This window comes from Dermochelys coriacea, chromosome 2 (assembly GCF_009764565.3).
Source record: "Dermochelys coriacea isolate rDerCor1 chromosome 2, rDerCor1.pri.v4, whole genome shotgun sequence".
NCBI classification, from domain to species: Eukaryota; Metazoa; Chordata; order Testudines; family Dermochelyidae; genus Dermochelys; species Dermochelys coriacea.
In genome coordinates this window covers 203,049,658-203,071,001 of record NC_050069.1, presented here as the reverse complement: position 1 = coordinate 203,071,001, position 21,344 = coordinate 203,049,658, and the positions used below count along the sequence as shown (strand labels likewise).

At 42.7% G+C, this 21,344-nt stretch overlaps 1 protein-coding gene and 1 long non-coding RNA gene across 3 annotated transcripts in view; both read left to right on the top strand.

Annotated features, from left to right (window-relative positions):
- Positions 1 to 21,344, top strand: part of KCNH8 (potassium voltage-gated channel subfamily H member 8) — a 412,103-nt gene that overhangs the window by 347,954 nt on the left and 42,805 nt on the right. The window lies entirely within an intron of this gene.
- Positions 5,497 to 19,741, top strand: LOC122458955. Its single transcript, XR_006279327.1, has 3 exons — positions 5,497 to 5,508; positions 17,036 to 17,039; positions 19,214 to 19,741. It is a non-coding gene; the product is annotated as an uncharacterized LOC122458955 (long non-coding RNA).

Sequence of the window (21,344 nt, the reverse complement as noted above, 5' to 3'; positions counted from 1 at the left end):
AAGGTTGCCAATCCCTGCTCTAGCCATATCATAAAAATTAAGGGAAGAGTAACCAGCTTTCTGTATACAGTGCTATAAAATCCCTCCTGGCCAGAGGCAAAATCCTTTCACCTGTAAAGGGTTAAGAAGCTAAGATAACCTCGCTGGCACCTGACCAAAATGACCAATGAAGAGACAAGATACTTTCAAATTGGAAGCGGGTGGAAACAAAGGGTCTGTCTGTCTGTGTGGTGCTTTTGCCGGGAACGGATCAGGAATGCAGTCTCAGAAACACTGTTAAATTAGTAAGTAATCTAGAAATGTGTTAGATTTCCTTTTGTTTAATGGCTGGTAAAATACGCTGTGCTGAATGGAATGGATATTCCTGTTTTTGTGTCTTTTTGTAACTTAAGGTTTTGCCTAGAGGGATTCTCTATGTTTTGAATCTGCCTGCCTGTGAGATTATCTTCCATTCTAATTTTACAGAGTGTTTCTTTTATCTTTGTTTTGTTCTTCTAATAAAGTTCTGTTTTTTAAGAATCTGATTGGGTTCTTAGGGTCCTAAGAAACCAAGTTGGTCTGTGCTCAACTTGTTTATTCTCAAGCCTCCCCAGGAAAGGGCTTGGGGGGATATTTTGGGGGAAGAAGTCTCCAAGTGGGCTCTTTCCCTGTTCTTTGTTTAACATGCTTGGTGGTGGGAGCATAGGGTTCAAGGAAAAGGCAAAGTTTGTACCTTGGGGAAGTTTTTAATCTAAATTGGTAAGAATAAGCTTAGGGGGTCTTTCATGCAGATCCCCACATCTGTACCCTAGAGTTCAGAATGGGGAAGGAACCTTGACAAGCCGGGTAACCAAAAATTGGAGGCACCCAACACTATAATCTTGGTCTTTTTACCTGTCAGAACTATCCTCCATGTATTATAATATATGTGGCTGACAGTCTTATGAACAAAATAACTCTTAATCCATGACAGTGATTTTCATGATTTTAGGATATTTAGAATGGGGAACAATAAAGCTAAGCATCCCATTCTCCGCCTCTCCCCCATGCCCATACCCTCACAGAACCACACTAGATGAAAATATAACCAAGAAAAGAGGATGGCTGAGATAAAAGCAGAAAATAATCTGAAAACCAAGTGTACCAACCAGCATGAAATAAAATTCAGCAAAGAAACTTCTACAGCACCCTTTTCCCCTAAACAACTGGTGCTAATGACCAAGAGATTATTTCCTTCTACGGAAGATAAAAGAGCAGTCACTGCGGAAGCAGCAGAGGATTATCTCTGAGAAATGAAAGATATATAATAGGATCTCCCACGCTTTCAAGTAGAAACTGCAGCCTTCCCATTATAGAAGGGCTGAAAACGTAGCTTGAACAATCCAGGAAGAAAATCAAAAAAACCTCCTAAATACAAGAAATAGAAACCACAACACTAGCTCAGCCTCTAAGGAGAGAGAGAGAAATGGGGAGATAAAGGTTTCAATGGGTTCTGCTGATATTGATAGAAACAACAATCAAGTGGCTTGCGATGTTATCAGAACCCAGCCTGTCCTAGCAGGGTTATTGTGTTCTCCTTTTATGTATTCTTGGCAAAGCAAGATTTTAACTAAAAAAGTGTCTTTATAAAAATGGTGTATATTCTGCCCCTCTGTTTTCTTTGCTAGATTATTAGGTGTTTGCTAGTGAAAGAGAAACTTGTAAATGTTTTTAAGCATATGTAATAAATTTAAGACAGCTAGGAACTTCTCATTGGTTAGAGGGAACTGTGACATTAGACATAAATCAGGCCATCATTCATTTCATTTAAATTATTTCATAGCTAAAATCAAATTGTCATGTAACAGAGATTTTCTGTGTCTTTTATGTGTCTTTCACTCTCCATAGACTTTATATAGAGCAGAGTACTATCTAAGTCAGATACTTTGCCATTTCTCAAGCTTTAATGAAGTCCCAAAGGAAAATAAGAACCTGTTTGGAAAGCATGTGTTCTCTGTTTTTGATTCAGCAGGGCATTATCAATATGTGTCACATTGTGAAGGGAAAGATGGCTTGCTTGAGGACTTAGAAATCTATTTTTGCAGACAGGATATTTAATTAATATGAATCCATTTCTTTTGTAGCACTAAAAATAGCATCCTGTCTTTCATGGAGAGCTTTTTCCTCAAGATTGGCAGAGTTTACTGTTTAAAATGAAAATTCTGGGTCTGTGAAAGAGAGAGAGGGATTGTGGTACAGTGCTACCACAATATATATAATACACAATAATAAAGATTGTAGATTCAGAACAGAAAAGCAGTAGATTCCTTCTCTATCAGGAACATCACATCTCAGTGTAGTAAAGTTAGTAAAGTTTGCCAGTGGAATAAAGAAATCAGAATCTGAGAATGAGTAAAGCAACGTATTTATGCAGAAAAGAAAAATAACTATAAGATGTGCATAGCCAGTGCTCTTAGAAAGAATGCCTAATTCTCTGCTTTCTGAGAAACTGGCATCTTATTTGTAGGGCACATTAACCTTTAAAGGTTATTTTTCCCAAATTATCAAGTTCCAGTGGTATTCTTTTGTCATAAACTTCAACCTCCTGAAAATTTAAAAGCTCTTTCAGAACTGAGAATGGTGGACGGGTAGGCAGGCAGTCATTTTATTTATCATGTAACCAAACATGTTGGTCAAATTATTGTTCTTTGAAAATCAGTATAGCAAAGGATCTGCTTTACGCTAGTGTTGTGTTCTTCCAACACAATTATCCACCATAGTAGTTGAAGATTGTGCAGCTCTTCCCACTTTCTGATATTTCAATTTCACTTAATAGGCTAGAATGATTGTCATCGGAGTCATTAGTGTTTCTGTTCACTTGATCTGCTGATCTCCCTGCCCGTGTGATCAATATGGAAGAAGTTAGATGGGATAACATTGCTTTTCTGGAAGAAATGAAAATATCAAAACCTACAATTCAGAATAAAGAAAAGGAGTACTTGTGGCACCTTAGAGACTAACAAATTTATTAGAGCATAAGCTTTCGTGAGCTACAGCTCACTTCATCGGATGCATTTGGTGGAAAAAACAGAGGAGAGATTTATATACACACACACAGAGAACATGAAACAATGGGTTTATCATACACACTGTAAGGAGAGTGATCACTTAAGATAAGCCATCACCAACAGCAGGGGGGGGAAAGCTCTGCCATGTACATTGGCCAAACTGGACAGTGTCTACGTAAAAGAATGAATGGACACAAATCAGACGTCAAGAATTATAACATTCAAAAACCAGTTGGAGAACACTTCAATCTCTCTGGTCACTCGATCACAGACCTAAGAGTGGCTATACTTCAACAAAAAAGCTTCAAAAACAGACTCCAACGAGAGACTGCTGAATTGGAATTAATTTGCAAACTGGATACAATTAACTTAGGCTTGAATAGAGACTGGGAATGGATGAGTCATTACACAAAGTAAAACTATTTCCCCATGGTATTTCTCCCTCCCACCCCACCCCCCACTGTTCCTCTGATATTCTTGTTAACTGCTGGAATTAGCCTACCTGCTTGTCACCATGAAAGGTTTTCCTCCTTTCCCCCCCCCAGCTGTTGGTGATGGCTTATCTTAAGTGATCACTCTCCTTACAGTGTGTATGATAAACCCATTGTTTCATGTTCTCTGTGTGTGTGTATATAAATCTCTCCTCTGTTTTTTCCACCAAATGCATCCGATGAAGTGAGCTGTAGCTCACGAAAGCTTATGCTCTAATAAATTTGTTAGTCTCTAAGGTGCCACAAGTACTCCTTTTCTTTTTGCGAATACAGACTAACACGGCTGCTACTCTGAAACCTACAGTTCAGAATAAAACTGATTATGAGCCACATCTCTGTAGTGTAAAACAGACGTCTTATCTTGGAAATTAAAGCCTCTGAGATCTCTCCTCTCGAACACACTGGTCCAATCCAGCAAAGCACTTAAGCACGTATTTAAATTTAAGCACAAGTGGTACCTGCTGGCCACCAATGCCTTATCCATATGTCGGGTCGCCTCCTTGGGATACTCCTCGTTCCTTGAGGTCTCACTCCTTGACCTGCTGTTGGGCAAGATCACCAATCCCAACAGTGGCTCCCACTCCCAAACCATCTCAACTGAAAGCAATCACTGAACTCATTTGTCCTGGACCTCCAGGGCCGTTCTGACTAGATCCTGTGGTGCAAGAACGGGACCCATTGTTGGTGCAGCAAACTCTCTCCTCATCCTGCCAGTTGACTCTATTGTACTGGGAATCTCCCTCTCCTTCAGAGGCCTTTAAGGCTTACCAAGACCTCTTAAGGCATATGGCTGCTACCTTGGGTATCCAGGCAGAATTCCTGCAGAAGAATACACATAAGCTGTTGGACATTCTCCAATTATCAGCTCCAGGGACAGAAGCCCTCCCACATAAAAGCCCTCCAGCAGATTCAATCTCTACTAGTTCTGGAGGTTGTAGAGGAGGTCCCCGGGCAGCATCAGGGACAGCGGTTCTACTCCCAGTATTTCCTGGTTCCCAATCCCAAGGGAGAGATGGTGCTTTTCTGGAGCATGCAAAGGCCCTCTGAAATACTCGAGCTTAATTTCCTCCCACATAAGTGTTCAGAGAAACAGTACTTCATTCCCAAGCAGGGTATTGAGGACTTCTGTTCCCACCCAGCCCCTAATTCTCTGATGGTTACTGCAACAAATGACAGGGCATAGCAGGGAAAGTATCAGACCACCTCTATGGACAAAGAGTCCAAGAAAATGGACCTTATGGGGAGGAAGGCTTATATCTCTTCTTCCCTGCCAATGTGCATGGTAAACTAGCAGCTGTTGCACTCTACATATGAGTTTTTGTCAATTGTGTGGTCATGTCTGAGTTCTCAAACAAGCTGCCAGAACACTCAAAGGAAGAGTTTTTGGCATTCATTGTGGAAGGCCATAAGGTGGCCAAGATTTCATAGATTCATAGATACTAAGGTCAGAAGGGACCATTCTGATCATCTAGTCCGACCTCCTGCACAGCGCAGGCCACAGAATCTCACCCACCCACTCCTATGAAAAACATCACCCATGTCTGAGCTATTGAAGTCCTTAAATCATGGTTTAAAGACTTCAAGTAGCAGATAAGCCTCCCTCAAGTCAACCATGCCCCATGCTACAGAGGAAGGCGAAAAACCTCCAGGGCCTCTCCAATCTGCCCTGGAGGAAAATTCCTTCCTGACCCCAAATATGGCAATCAGCTAAACCCTAAGCATATGGGCAAGATTCACCAGCCAGATAGTACAGAAAATTCTTTCCTGGGTAACTCAGATCCCATCCATCTAATATCCCATCTCAGGGGATTTGGCCTATTTACCCTGAATATTTAAAGATCAATTACTTACCAAAATCCCATTATCCCATCATACCATCTCCTCCATAAACTTATCAAGTAGAATCTTAAAACCAGATAGATCTTTTGCCCCCACTGCTTCCCTTGGAAGGCTATTCCAAAACTTCACTCCTCTGATGGTTAAAAACCTTCGTCTGATTTCAAGTCTAAAAACTGATTTCATTGCAGTTAGCTTTGGACATGGTGGATGCTATATCCAGAATTATGGCATCTGCTGTGACCATGAGAAGGGGCCTCAGGGCTGCAGAATTAAGGCATTGTACTAGATGTGCAGCAGATCATTGAGGGATGATAGATGGGTTTTGTTTTCAGAAAAAAATGATGAAAATCTGCACATTTTAAAAGACTCCTGATTTGCATTACATTCTTTGGGAGTGTATACTCCGGCTGCGAAGAGATTCCACTAGAGCAGTCAGCAGCAATACTGCCCATGGCATTTTTTTTTGTACAGTTCTCCTTTCCTGTAAGGCAATGGTACTACTCACAGAAGCCACACAGTTCCTAGAGAAGAAGGTCCTCTAGTTCTGGGTTTAACCTATCAGCTTCCCCCTTTCTCTCTTCCCCCTCCTCCCCCAGCATCCAGCAAGCACCCATTTTAACTCATGTTTCCAGGACAGTGGCCAGTGATGACCTCTCCTTCCCTATCCCCTCTGTTTGGGGGGGATGTTTGGCTGGCTTTTTACAGTATTTAAGACTCAATTACCATGGACAACTGGGTACTAAGCACCATCAGATTTGGTTATGCCATACAGTTCCTCTCCATCCCTGCTCCCCGCCCCTGCCCCCCCCCCACTTCAGGGATCCCTCTCATGAGACACTGATCTTTAAGTAGATTCAGTCTCTACTGGTTCTGGAAGCTGTAGAGGAGGTCCCCCTGCAGCATCAGGGGCAGGGGTTCAACTCCCAGCATTTACTGGTTCCCAAGCCCAAAGGAGGGATGAGATCTATTCTACACCTCCTTGATCTCAACAAATACTTCAGTACTTGAGATTCCATATGATTGCCCTAGCAACCATCCTCCCTGACTTAAATCACAATGACTGGTTTCTGCCCTGGACCTTCAGGATACTTATATCCATGTAGCAATTCTCCTGAGCTGCAGGAGGTTCCTCAGGCTTGTTGTAGCTGGCCACCACTACCAGTACACCATGCTGCCTTCAGCCGGTCTTCCATTCCCCAAATCTCTAACAAATTCATGACAATGGTAATAGTGTATCTCAGGAAGAGAGAACTTCATATCTTCCCATATCTGAATGATTGGTTACTGAGGGGAAAGTCCAGAGAAGAAGTCCTCTCTCATGTCCACTTCACACTACACCTACTTGGTCATCTAGGTCTCATTCTAGACAGCTCAAAGAATCAAGTTCATTGGGGTCCTGATAGACTCTGTGAGTTCAAGAGTGTGTCAGTTGACTGAGCAATTCCAGGTGATTAGTCACCTATGTCTGGAGCTGCAGTCTCAACACTTAGCCACAGCCTGAGTATGCCTGAGGTTGCTAGGCCATATGGCTGCATACACACAGGTAGTCCAACATGCCAGGCTGGGTCTACGCCTCTTCAGATGTGGCTGAAATTAGTCCATTATCTGAATCGTCATCCCTTGTACAGACTGGTCCGAATTCATCTGCCAATTATGGGCTCCGTATGGTGGTGGATGGTTCAGGGCAAGGTATGTCAGGGTGTTCCCTTCAGTCGGTCCCTGTTGTCACTGCTGCCACCTTAATAGGTTGGGGAGAGATGAACTGAAAGGTCAAGCCTGTGGTCAGAACAGGAAGCTTCTCTGTATATCAATATCCTGGAGCTTTGTGCCATCTACAATGCCTGTCAGGCCTTTCAAGATCACATCCGGGACTTGGCAATGCTCACACTTACTGATGTATTATGTGAACAGACCGGGGATCACACTCCAATGTGCTATGTCAGGAAGTGATCAGGCTCTGGCAGTTTTTCATTGGGGAAATTAATCCTGTGGCCCATCACTTACCTGGGATCCAGAATCACCTGGTGGATTACCGCAACAAAAATTACTCCCTGAATCACGAATGCTCCCTGAACCCCAGTATCTTGCGGTCCATTTTTGCAGTTTGGGGCATCCTGACAGAACTTACTCATCCATGAGGGACAACAAGAAATGCCAGCTGTTTTGCCCCTGAAAGGATCTCAGTCTGGGCTCCATGACTAATGCTTTTCACCTGAGCTGGAAATCGGTACTCTTGTATGCTTTTCCTCCAATTCCAATCATTCCAGGAACAAATTTTGAAAAAGAAAGTAGTTACAGAGAGAAAAGTAAATGGAAATTGGGATAAAATGCAACATGGTTTTTCAAACGGTAGATCATGTCAGACCAACTTGATTTCCTTCTTTGAGAAGATAACTGATTATTTTAGACAAAGGAAATGCAGTAGATCTACTCTACCTGGATTTCAGTAAGACATTTGATACAGTTTTGCAGGGGAAAGTATTAATTAAATTGGAGAAGATGGGGATTAATATGAGAATTGAAAGGTGGATAAGGAACTGGTTAAAGGGGAGACTACAGCAGGTTATACTGAAAGGTGAACTGTCAGGCTGGAGTGAGGTTAATAGAGTTCCTCAGGGATCGGTTTTGGGATTGATCTTTAACTTTTTTTATTAATGATCTTGGCACAAAAAGTGGGAGTGTGCTGATAAAATTTGCATTTGACACAGAATTGAGGGGTATTGTCAATATAGAGGAGCACTGGAATATCATACAAGAAGATCTGGACAATCTTGAAAACTGAAGTAATAGAAATGGGATGAAATTTAATAGTGCAAAGTAAAAGGTCATGCACTTAGGGATTAATAAAAATTAATTTTTGCTATTTGCTGGGGACTTATCAATTGGATGTGACAGAGGAGGAAAAAGACCTGGGTGTATAAGTTGATCACAGAATGACTATGAGCCACCAATGTGATGCAGCCGTAAAAAAGGCTAATGCGATCCTAGGATGCATCAGGCAAGGTATTGCAAGTAGAGATAGGAAAGCTTATGTCCAAATAAATCTGTTGGTCTTTGAGGTGCCACCGGACGCTTTGTTGTTTTTGTGACTCTATGTGGTCATTCTCAAGCTGAAACTGGACTGTGCCAAGCTCATTCTCATTACTCCAGTGTTGCTAAGGGAATGTTAGTTCTATGACCTCCTCACATTACAGGTTTGGTCTCCCAGATCCTTTTCTCTTCATCCTGACCTCCTGACTCAGCATCATAGTTAGGTTTTGCATCCACTGCTCAGGTCACTGCATCTCACAGCATGGATGCTGCATGGTTAGATGAGGAGGAGGAACAATGTTTGGAGGTGGTGTGGCAATTCCTGCCCAATAGTAGGAAGACATCCACCAGAGTGACCTATTCGGCCAACTGGAAATGGTTCTTCATATTGGTATTAGCCTGGGAACTTCATCCAAAGCTGCCTTGTATCCAGGACATATTGGAGTACTTGTTACATCTTCAGTCCTCTAATCTTGTGTTTCGTTCATTGAGAGTCCACCTGGTAGTGAGCATTTCATCCACCCATCCATTAGAAGTCAGTGTTTTCAAACCCCATGGTAGTGAGGTTCTTGAAAGGAGTCACTTGTCTCCCCGACAGGATAAAGAGCTGATTGCTTTGTGGGACCTTAATACTGTCTTAGTGGCTCTTATGAGGCATCCGTTCAAGCTTCTGGCAACTTCTCTCTTCCTCTGTGTCAGAAAATGACCTTCTTTGTGGTGATAACGTCTGCAAGAACAGTGGGTGAATTTCAGGCTTTGCTGGTGGAGCCTCCTTACATTCAGTTTTCTAAAGAGTTAGTAACCCTGTAGCCATACACTAAGTTTTTATCCAAAGTGGTTTTCAAGTTTCACTTGAACAAACCTATATATTGATGAGTGTTCTTCACTAAGGAACAGCGTCTTCACCAACTGGATGCCGGATGATATTTAATTTTTTATCTAGATAGGACCAAACCTTTCCTCATTTGTTTGTCTTACATGCAGCCCAAATGAAGGGTCAAGTAGTCTTTCTCACAGACAATCTCCAGGTGGATAACCTATCATGACAGCATATGTCATAGCCCAGGCTACACCTTCTCAAAAGATGCAAGCCTATTCCACAAGAGCCTAGACAACATCAACAGCATTCCTAAGTGACATTCCTATATTGAACATTGGCAGGGCTGCCACTTGGTTCTCAGTGCATAGTTTTACAAACCACTATGCCATTACAGCTGCTTCCAGAACAAATGTGGACTTCGGTTTAAATAGACTCTGAGCCCTGCCGCCTGTGAGTACTACTTCTGAATCACCTAAATAGAATACATGGCTGCATCTACTCAAAAAAAAAAAAAAAAAAAACCAATCCTTTACGTGCCTGTAACTGTTGTTCTTCAAGATCTGATGCAGACATGTATTTCACGGTCCACCCTGTATCCCAGTGGTGGGCAACCTGCGGCCCGTGCCACTTCCTGCAGCTCTCATTGGCTGGGAGCGGTGAACCCTGGCCACTGGGAACTGCAGGTGTCTGTGCCTGCAGCTGGTCAATGTAAACACTGTCTCACGGATTACCCTGATGGGCCACATGCGGCTTGCAGGCCATTGGTTGCCCACCACTGATCTATCCCCTCTGCATCAGAGTCTGTACCTCTGACGTTTAGTGCGAAGGAGCTGAGGAGGTCGGATAGCCACTATCCTTATATGGCCAGGGGAGGGGCTAGTGCTGCAGGAGGTGAGTACCACCCTATGGGTACTGCCACCCTCTGGCTCCAGTGTGCTGGGTGTGCACACACCTAAGTAGAATACACATCTGCATTGCATTTCAAAAAACAGTTACAGGTAGGTAACCATTTTTTCCAGATTAAATTTTCACCTATCAGTTTATGTGCAATTAGCGGCACCATAGAATGGCTCACAATTGCTCTGATAAGCGATCCCAAGCAGCTGATGGTGTGTGCCTTCTGCTTGCCAGATACAGTATTACCAGTCTTTCCTCTTCACATCTTACATATGGGGTCTGTCCACATCTGAACTTCCTGGTTGCTATCCTGTAATAATGAGCATGCATCAAAAACACCTTTTAAGCGTAAAAAAACTTCAATGGATTTGAATTGTGACTTGCACTGTGGTTCACCACTGAATCAGTAAACCCATAACCAGCATAACTCCTGTATTCAAATAGTATCCCTCAATAAAATGGGATTCCTCCGGCTATTCCTGAGCACTGTGACTCAATCCAGCAAAGCAATTGCATAGTCCTCTTGGACTTCAAGTTAAGCCTATACTTAAATACTTTGCTGGATCAGACTGAGAGCGCCCAGCATATGGCAGTATCAAGCCCATAGCAAAGGTGGGTTTGGCAGGTTTTCTGGGAGCAAATTTCTTAGCTGCCTGTGTACATGACCTATTTAGCAGCTACTGCTGCTGTGAAGTACTGCTCAGTGCTCCCTTGCATAGCTTTTTTACAAGCCTTTTTCAGGTTTAATTTTTCTTACACACTTCTGGGGCTGTCCGGCTCCTGTTTTCAGATTAAATAACCCTGCTGCTGAACGAGACACCACCCACACAACCACCCACATAGCCTCCCTGTGCTTCTATTTAATGGCAAGCAAAAGGGGTTGTTCTTCTGTCAAACTGCATAACCACATTGGAAAATATAGTCAGAGAACAGTCTCAGGTGCTTTCTATGACACTTTCAGTTTGAAACCAGAGAGAAATACTGTGAGAATAGCTTCTGTCCTACATTTCCTTGCAGGATATTTCATAGACATCTCCTGTCTATTCGAGGCATCCATGCATCAACGAAGCAAATTGTGATGAAGCTCCAGCCATGAATTTTTGGAACCATTTTTGGATAATTGATTCCACTACCGCTGCTGCCCGTAAATTCAATACTACTTCCTTCACATATATGCAACCAACCCTTCCCCTCCCCCCCTTCTCCCTACCCCACACACACTTCAGCTTTCTCTGCCTGGTGAGTATTCACCTTGCCAGGAATGGTGGAAGGGAGAGATCTGGAGGAGTAGTTCTTCCCCAAGACCCAAGGAGGGTCTCTCCCTCTGATTTTAGCAGAGCCATGGCAGCTGCTCTTCCTCATACTCCCCTATTCACTTAACTCTGATTAAGGCTGACTTCTTTTCTACTTGGAATATTGGCTGCAGAGTTTATAAATATTGTTTAGTTAAAATCTCTCCTGAGCATGGTGCCCTGCAGCTTTGAAAACACTGCCTTGACCAACCCTTGGGTATCCATCCACCTATTGTGTTTCTAACTTCCATCACCTTGGTATGTAGGTGCCACATAACATTGCGAAGTAATACAAAGTTCAGAAATGATAAAATGGGTGCCTTTTCTCTGTCAGACATGGTATGCTATAGCAGATGCTCATTGTTTGTTCTTTGGTTTTCATGCCTTGTATCTTTACCTAAAGAATCTCATCCTGACACTCCTCACTGTTGTGTGTTAGTTCCTGGGCACTGTAAACACTTTTGGAAAAATAGTGACCAATTTATCCTTTTTTCTTCTCTTCTTGATATAGATTATTATATCCATCAATACTGACATTCATCTCACCATGTTTCACTAAGCACCATTAGATCATAATCTCCACTCTTTAGGATCATTTCCAATTCTTTTTACTTGTTTCCCAAGATCCTTGCATTTTACTACATTTAAGCATTATTTTTAATAATGAGATGCCCTATCACAAGGGGCCTTGCAGTGACACCCCAAGGGACCAAAACAGAAGAAATCAATGTCTTTAAAAATCACTTTAATTTGTGGCACCACAAATACTAATATTCATTAATCATAATTGTGCAGTTATTGTATGGTGTCACTACAAATCAGAAATAAGGTGCTTTGGGTACCTTAACTTGCATTTCCATATCTTAAAAAGTTTGGATTTCTATTCCATTTAATTCTGAATTTTCTGAATTATAATGCTTGTTATGGGGATAATTGCAAAATATCTGTTGTGTCTTTTATCCTAAATTACTTGTATATAACTTTAACTCCATCTTAATGTAGTTTTTTTAAAATCTGGGACTACCTATACATAAAATAGGACCCCATTATGCAACCCTCACTCCTGTAAGTAGCCCCATGTACTGGGTTTCCACAATTGGACCCATAATACTTTTTGATAAACAGTCCTATACAAAGGCAAACTGGTTTTTTATTATTATTATTAATTATTATTATTATTGTAATTACAATGCTGAGATTGAATAAGTGACAATGCTTAACTACTAATTTTAGCTTTTGAATCATTTTGAACTCTCTCCATCCTCATTCACCTCACTTCCCAGGATTATTGCATTCTGCAGCAGATTATACAGTTTAACCAGAAGGTTACATGTAGAAAAATCCAGAGTCTAGAAAAACAGCTTAGCTATGTTTTCAAAATGTGTACGAGAAGGATATAAAACACAGTTTCACCCAGGAAAAACTCTTGGCTTTCAGTGGAGTATTTGCCTAATCTAATGATATGGTAATCTAACCATATTTCTGTTGTTGGTATATTAGGGATGTTATGTAATCCTTATCCAGTATATATCATTGTGCCAGGGAACATTGTGCACAATTGATTTGCAAATATTAACATGTTGTTTGTGTGTCTGCAACAGAAAAGCAGAAAAATACAATATAAAGGCCAAATTCTGCTCTCATATGATATAAATTCACACTGACTTATTTTGATCTACTCTAAATCTACACTGGTGTAATGGAGAGTAAAATTTGGCCTTAAATTTGGAAGAATTCTTACACTAAACAGTGTTATTATTCAGTGTGAAGTAAAACTGAATTATGTGGATTTATTTAAAAATTGTTGTACAGGTACAAGTAGTGAAATCTTAAAATACTTCTGAATCTTCACTGTCATCTTAAACACATGTTTATACTTGTTAGAAATCGCTGGCTGGGATTTCTTCCTGGAGCTCTAGGAAAAAGCAGAGTTAATAAGACACATGCACCTCTAAATATACTACCAAATATATAAAGACTAACAATATTTTTCACATCTGAAGGACGATTTTAACTAGTTGATTCTGGGAAACTGTCATGGGAGAGTGCATCAGCCACTTTGTTAGAAGCTCCTGAGATGTGTTGGATGTTGAAATCAAAATCTTGGAGAGCTAAACTCCACCGAATAAGTTTTTTGTTGTTTTCCGTGGTGGTATGAAGCCACTGTAGCGCAGCAGGGTTGGTTTGCAGGTGGAAACGCCGTCCCCAAACATATGGGCGTAACTTTTCCAGAGCGTAGACAATGGCATAACATTCTTTTTCACTGACTGACCAGTTGCTTTCCCTCTCAGACAGTTTTTTGCTGAGAAACACTACATGGTGGAATTCTTGATCCGGTCCTTCCTGCATTAAAACTGCTCCCACACCATGCTCAGATGCATCTGTGGTTACTAGGAACGGTTTATCAAATTCTGGGGCCCTTAGTACAGGGTCAGACATGAGTGTCGCTTTAAGCTGGTTAAAGGCCTTCTGACGCTCTTCGGTCCACTGAACGGCATTTGGCTGTTTCTTTTTGGTTAGGTCTGTCAGTGGGGCGGCAATTTGGCTGTATTGCAGTACAAATAGTTTGTAATAACTGGCCAAGCCTAAGAAGGATTGAACCTGTTTCTTTGACTTTGGGACAGGCCACTTTTGGAGAGCATCCACTTTGGCCTGTAGGGGGTTGATAGTTCCTTGACCCACCTTGTGTCCAAGGTAAGTCACTCTATTGAGGCCTATTTGACACTTCTTAGACTTAACAGTTAGTCCTGCCTCCCTTATGCACTCTAAGATATTTTTGAAGATGTTCCAGGTGTTCTGTCCAGGAATCCAAAAATATGGCCACATCGTCAAGGTAGGCGACTGCATATTCTCCTAATCCCACTAGGAGACCATCTACAAGTCTTTGGAAGGTGGCGGGTGCATTCCGCAGCCCGAAAAGAAATACATTAAATTCATACAGCCCGACATGTGGGCGGATTCATCTAGCGGTACCTGCCAGTACTCCTTGGTTAAGTCCAAGGTAGAGATGAACTGGGACCATCCCAGTTTTTCTAACAGTTCATCTGTGTGTGGCATTGGATAGTTGTCTGGGCGAGTTACAGCATTTAGCTTACGGTAGTCCACGCAGAAATGTATCTTCCCATCTGGTTTGGGAACTAGAACCACTGGAGATGCCCATGCACTGCCAGAGGGGCGGATTACCCCCATCTATAGCATATCCTGGATCTCCCGTTCTATAGCAGTTTTAGCTTGAGGAGACACCCGGTAAGGTTGGACTTTAATTGGGTGAGCATTACCTGCGTCAATGGAGTGGTATGTCCGTTCAGTCAGTCCTGGGGTGGCTGAGAATGTCGGCGCATAGCTAGTGCATAGCTCCTTGATCTGCTGTCACTGCATACGTCCAAGGGTCATGGAAAGGTTCACCTCTTCCACGCCACCCTTTTCCCTTCATAGTAGACACCTTCAGGCCACTCAGGGTCATCTCCTCCCTGGGCTGTAAACTGACAAACCTTTAATTCTCTGGAATAAAAGGGCTTTAGAGAATTAATATGGTACACCTTAGGCTTTTGGTTGGAAGTGGGGAAGGCTATGACATAATTAACAGCTCCCAGGCGCTCCTGGACCGTGAATGGCACTTCCCATGACGCTTCCATTTTATGGGCCTAGAATGCCTTTAAGACCAATACCTGGTCCCTTACTTTGAAGGAACGCTCTCTGGCATGTTTTTCATACCAGGCTTTTTGCTCTTTTTGAGCATCCTGTAAGTTTTCTTTAGCAAGGGCTAGAGAGGTTCGGAGGGTGTTTTGTAGGTTGGTTACAAAGTCCAGAATGTTAGTTCCTGGAGAAGGTGTAAATCCCTCCCATTGCTGCTTCACCAACTGTAATGGCCCCTTAACCTCGTGGCCATATACAAGTTCAAATGGAGAAACCCCTCAACTGGGATGTGGTACAGCTCTGTAGACAAAGAGCAACTGCTGCAACACTAGGTCCCAATCATTGGAGTGCTCATTTAATAATTTATGTATCATAGCCCCCAAAGTCCCATTAAACTTCTCCACCCTGCCATTTGTTTGATGGTAATAAGGAGTGGCAACCAAGTGATTTACCCCCTGAGCTTCCCAAAGGCTTTCCATAGTTCCTGCCAGGAAATTGGTTCCTGCATCTGTGAGGATGTCAGAGGACCAGCCTACCCTGGCAAAAATGTCTGCTAGTGCCTGGCACGCACTTTTAGCCCTGGTGTTGCTGAGAGCTATTGCTTCTGGCCATCGGGTGGCAAAATCCATGAAAGTCAGCATGTACTGCTTTCCTCTGGGTGTCTTTTTCAGAAAAGGACCCAGAATATCCACAGCTACTCACTGAAATGGAACATAAATGATGGGGAGTGGATGGAGAGGGGCTTTGACCTGGTCTTGGGGTTTTCCCACTCTTTGGCATATCTCACAAGACCGGACATAGGTAGAAACATCCTTGCCCATTCCCTCCCATTGGAATGACCTCCCCAACCAGCCTTTGGTCTTGTTCACCCCAGCATGGCCACTAGGATGATCGTGGGCTAAGCTCAAGAGCTTGACCGGGTACTTAGTTGGAACTACCAACTGTCTCTGAGTATGCCAGTCTTCCTCATGTCCACCAGAAAGTTTTCTTGTATAAAAGTCCTCTTTCTACAACAAACTCGGATCGATCAGAAGAGCTGAGAGGCGGTGGGTTGCTCTGTGCCACGTCCAAGCTCTCTGGAGGCTTTCATCTACTTCCTGTTCAGCCTGGAACTGTTCCTTTGATGCTGGAGACATCAGTTCCTCATTGGATTGTGGATCTATGCTTGGTCCCTCTGGAAGCGATGTAGGGGATGGGGCTGTTTCCGTTGACTGTGAACCGCTCTCCGCTGGTGCACTATGTTGGGGTTCAGGCTCCGGCTGAGCCTCTTGTGTAGGGTTATCGGCTGCTGCCGGTTCAGGTTCGGTGGGGACCTCTGGGGTTGGGGTTGCAAGTACTGGATTCAGTGCTGGTGATGGGTCTGGTGCTGGTTGTTCCGCCGGTTCCGGTTCTGGGACTGGCTCTGTCTGGGTCTCTGGGACTGGATCCACTACTGCTGTTGAAGACATTGGCCGGGGGTCCGGCTCTAACCGGGTCCTGATAAAAGTTTCCAGAACAGCACTAGGCGTAATGGCTGTTTAGTCTGGCTGCGGGTGACCATTGCCACCCTCTTGGCTGACTTCACTCGATTGGCCAAGTCTTCCCCAACAGCATGGGGATGGGATAATCATCATAGACTGCAAAAGTCTACATTCCTGACCAGCCCTTGTACTGGACAGGCAACTTGGCTGTAGGCAAATTGAAAGAGTTGGACTTGAAGGGTTGAATTGTCACTTGAATCTCTGGGTTGATTAAATTGAGGTTCACTAAGGAAGCGTGGATAGCCAACACTTGTGCTCCGGTGTCCCTCCACGCAGTGACCTTCTTCCCGCCCACACTCATAGTTTCCATCCGCTTCAAGGGTATCTGGGAGGTATCTGGGCCTGAGGACCTCTGGTGTGATTCCGGTGCAATGAACTGTAATCTGTTGGGGTTCTTGGGGCAGTTGGCCTTTACCTGCCCGGCTAGTTACATTTAAAACATCATCCAGCTGACGGGTCACTGGGGCGAGGTTGGTTGCTGGAGAATGGTGTGGCGGGACGATAAGGTGGCTGGAGGGTTCCTTGAGGGGTAGGTGGGGCCTTGGGCTGCCCCCGGTAGTAGGGTGTGGTCTGAGGTTGTCCCTTCTGGTATCCACTCCAACTGCCACCAGTTTTTTCTTCTCTGCCACCTCCACCCATTTGGCTCCAATCTCCCCCGCCTCGATTACAGTTTTGGGCTTTCCATCTAGGATGTATCTTTCTATTTCATCAGGAACACCCTCTAAGAACTGTTCCATTTGCATTAGAAAGGGAAAATCTGCTGGAGATCTAACACTTACTCCTGATATCCAGGCATCCCAATGTTTCACAATGTGGTAGGCATATCGGGTAAATGACATGTCTGGTTTCCACCTTAGGGCTCTGAATCGCTGATGGGAATGCTTAGGGGTTAGCCCCGTTCTGACTCTTGCCTTGGTTTTAAACAGTTTATACTTGTTCATGTGTTCCTTAGGCATTTCAGCCGCCACCTCAGCTAAGGATCCACTGAGCTGTGGCCTCAGCTCTACCATGTATTGTTCTGTAGAGATGCTGTACCCAAGGCAGGCCCTTTCGAAGTTTTCTAAGAAGGCATCGGTATCATTGCCTGCCTTGTAGGTGGGGAACTTTCTGGGATGGGAAGTGCTACCTGGAGAAGGATCGCTAGGGTTTGTTGGTATATTCTGCTGAGCCTTTTCCTTCTCCATCTCCAGTGCATGCTTCCTCTCTTTTTCCTTCTCCTCCAATTCTTTGGCCCCTGTCTCCCTTTCTTTGTCCTTTGCCTCCATTTCTCTCCTGTGGGCAGCTTCTAGGGCTTTTTCTGCCTCTTTCGCTGCCTCCAGTCTGGCTAATTCCAATTTGTGTAGTGTCTTGGTTTCTGTCATCTTTACCTCTCTGGTTTTTACTAACTTTACACCCGAGGGTTAGAAATAAAACAAACAAAACTTGGCTTGTAAAATTTTGCTGTGCTGTAATAAGATACCTATATTCTCTGATAGTGATTGTCAGCCTACAGAAAAATCCCCCCCCCCAAAAAAACCACACACCTTTGGCTCCAGGCAAATAGGTAGTAAACCCCTCTAGTTGCTCTTAGAAAAAAAAAAAAAATTCAGGTTTGTGAAGACTGGTGAATTTCCCTGCAGGAGGTTAACTATCCTGTCTTTAGGTAGAGAAAACTCCAGTTCACAAAAGACAATTCCCTTTTGTCTCTGCTCTGGCCCCAGAGCAGAGAGAGAGACTCCAACTACTTCCAGTTGGAAACCTGCTTTCCAGTAGCCCAAAGGAAAAAAAATTCCCTTTTAAAATCTGTGTTTCTGGTTCAAAAAATCTCAAATTGATCTCAAAATGATTTCATGTTAATCCCACCGCTCTGCCACCATGTCAATGTTCCTTCCCCACTCTGAACTCTAGGGTACAGATGTGGGGACCTGCATGAAAACCTCCTAGTTTACTTTTACCAGCTTAGGTTAAATCTTCCCCAAGGAACAAACTATTTTACCCTTTGCCCTTGGACTTCCACTGCCACCACCAAACTTCTAACCGGGTTTATTTTTGAGAAAGCATTGTTTGGAAATGTCTTTCCCCCAAAAATCCTCACCGAAACCTTGCACCCCCTTTCCTGGGAAAGGTTTGATAAAAATCCTCACCAATTTACATAGGTGACCACAGACCCAACCCCTTGGATCTTAAGAACAATGAAAAAAGCATTCAGTTTATCACCAGAAGAATTTTAAAAGAAGAAACAGTAAAAAGAATCATCTCTGTAAAATCGGGATGGTAAATACTTTACAGGGTAATTAGAATCAAAACACAGAAAATCCCTCTAGGCAAAACCTTAAGTTACAAAAAAAACACAAAGACAGGAATATCCATTCTATTCAGCACAGCCTATTTTCTCAGACATTTAAAGAAATCATAACCTAACACATATCTAGCTAGATTACTTACTAAATTCTAAAACTCCATTCCTGTTCTGTCCCCGGCAAAAGCGTCACACAGACAGACACAGACCCTTTGTTTCTCTCCCCCCCTCCAGCTTTGAAAGTATCTTGTCTCCTCATTGGTCATTGTGGTCAGGTGCCAGTGAGGTTATCCTAGCTTCTTAACCCTTTACAGGTGAAAGGGTTTTTCTTCTGGCCAGGAGGGATTTTAAAGGTGTTTACCCTTCCCTTTATATTTATGACAGATGGTCATTAAATATATTTTTTGCAAAATACAGGGGTGCTAACCTGAGGGGGTTTTTTTACCAAATTCCAAATTGAGTGCTGGGGAGGGGAGAAGAGGGAGTGAACTTTGCCAATTTAAAATTCAGAATGAATTTAGATATGCAAACTCTAATCACTCAGGGTGAAATTTGGTTAATATAATATCCCTCCTGAAAGCTATCACTTATAGAATAGCTATAGGATGCTGACATAGAATGGCTGCATTTTATCATTTGTGAGTCATGTAAGCTCTGTATAGTATGTATAGTCTGAAAGGGACTATGAGACACTTGCTATGAATTAGGGATTATTATTTTCAACTAACCATTTTCTGTTCTGCTTTCCCTTTCTGAATTTATTGTTTTTGTTATGTTTGCTTTGGCATTCATGTTTGATGGTCCAGGGCCACATGGTGAATTTAGTTATTAACCAAACTGCTCCTTGCACAGATGGTACAATCCATTAAACATACTCAAGACCTATTGCTGGATCATTCCCTGATTTTTTTAGCTTTGGAAGCCTTCTGAAGAAGCTTTATGTCATGAAATAACTAATCTGGGACAATGCGAGCACTAATAGTATTGTAATGACTCCTGTTTGAATCACATTTCTCTTGCCTTTTCTTTCAGTCTTTTCTAAGCTGTTCACATCAATGTCTTTATTATGATCACATACAGTGATAGGTAAGATAAGCTTAGTATCTGTTCCCAAACTCTTCCCCCTGCTTCCCATTTGTTTCAGACAAAATTAACAGGCACCCCAGCCAGTTGAAAGTAAAGAAAAATAAGGTGAGTGGCATTCTATTGAGTTGGCAGAAGTCCCAAGGCAGATATGAATTGAGTTGTATGTAGGATCAGACATAATCTGGGGGCAATGGAATCATACAAGCCTACAGGGATCAAAGTTTATGGTGTGGGACCCAGAGGATAACAGAATTCAGGGCTGGAAGAAGTGCAATGTAGATTTTAGAAAGGAGTGAGGGGTTTCTAAAGCCTAAATAATTTTGGACCACAGACATTTTTGTGTCTCATCAAAAGGACTAAAAAGTTTCTGGCAAATTTAGTATTTTCTAGTATTTGTAAATTTGATAGTGGGTTTTTGTTTTGTTTGGGGTTTTTTTTGCAAAGGTGTGAACACACGACCCTTTTAAGGCTAAGGGCTGTACTCTGCCAGTGTGCAGAGCTTCCATTAATAGAAATCATAGCACCCATTCTTGTCTCAAATATTTCTCCAACTTTCACTAGCCTGTTGCAAATCCTCTTCAATGATGTGCAGCTGCAGCACTCAACATTCTTTTGCTGGTCCTGCTCCTATTTTCTTCATGTGGTTACCGTTGGAGTTCAGTATAAAATTTAGCCCTGTATGCATACTGTTTCACATCACGATTGTCTTAGTGCAGTTGATTATGTAAATATTGAGTTTGTTTTCATTTTTGTACTACTTTGAGAATACTTTACTGATTCTGATTCCAAGCTACACAGGAGTCCATGAAGTAACCAAGCGCTTAAGAATTAAAAAATGGCATAGGTAGACTCATAGAGTTTAAAGCCAGAATGGAGCATTAGATCATCTAGTCTGACCTTCTGTATATCCCAGGCCATTACATTTCACTCAGTTAGCCTTGTATTTGACCCATTTAGAGTGAAATTATGTAATGAACCTCTAAGAGGCATAACACAGAACTTATACTCCCAGAGAAAAGGGGCTATGGTGGCTGACCCAGTTACCAAGCTAATTGGTCTTTGTTGGGATTCCCTCCAAGATCTCTTTCCACTTGGCTTCCCAAGAACTCAGTTCGACTCCAGCCTTCGTCACTCAGGTATCTTTATTTATCTGCAGTGCTACGCTGAGTTAATCAGACTCAAAGGCAGCGGGGATGGATGCAGGATCCATCACAACTTCAAAGTTACACAGAAACCTTCTCCCTTTATATACATGATGGTAAATGCAATGAGATGTGTACGTTGCATCACACATTTTTGGATTGGCTTGGTTACTTTGCAGGAACCACTCCCTGTGCAAAATATGCTGTCCAAACACTGTCCATGGTTTGATTTCCTCTTTACCTCATCTCTACATTCCTAACTTATTTTGCCCCTTGTTATCTAGTTC